This window comes from Octopus bimaculoides, chromosome 23 (assembly GCF_001194135.2).
Source record: "Octopus bimaculoides isolate UCB-OBI-ISO-001 chromosome 23, ASM119413v2, whole genome shotgun sequence".
Taxonomy (NCBI): Eukaryota; Metazoa; Mollusca; class Cephalopoda; order Octopoda; family Octopodidae; genus Octopus; species Octopus bimaculoides.
In genome coordinates, this window is record NC_069003.1 from 30,622,309 (window position 1) to 30,622,537 (window position 229).

Consider the following 229-nt stretch of genomic DNA (forward strand, 5'->3'; position numbering starts at 1 on the left):
ATTATTATCATTATTATTATCATTATTATTATCATTATTATTATCATTATTATTATCATTATTATTATCATTATTATTATCATCATTATTGTCATCATTATTATTATCATTATTATTGTCATCATTATTGTCATCATTATTGTCATCATTATTATTATCATTATTATTATCATTATCATTGTTGCCATTATTATTGAGGCAGCAAGCTGGCCGAATCATTAGCACGCCA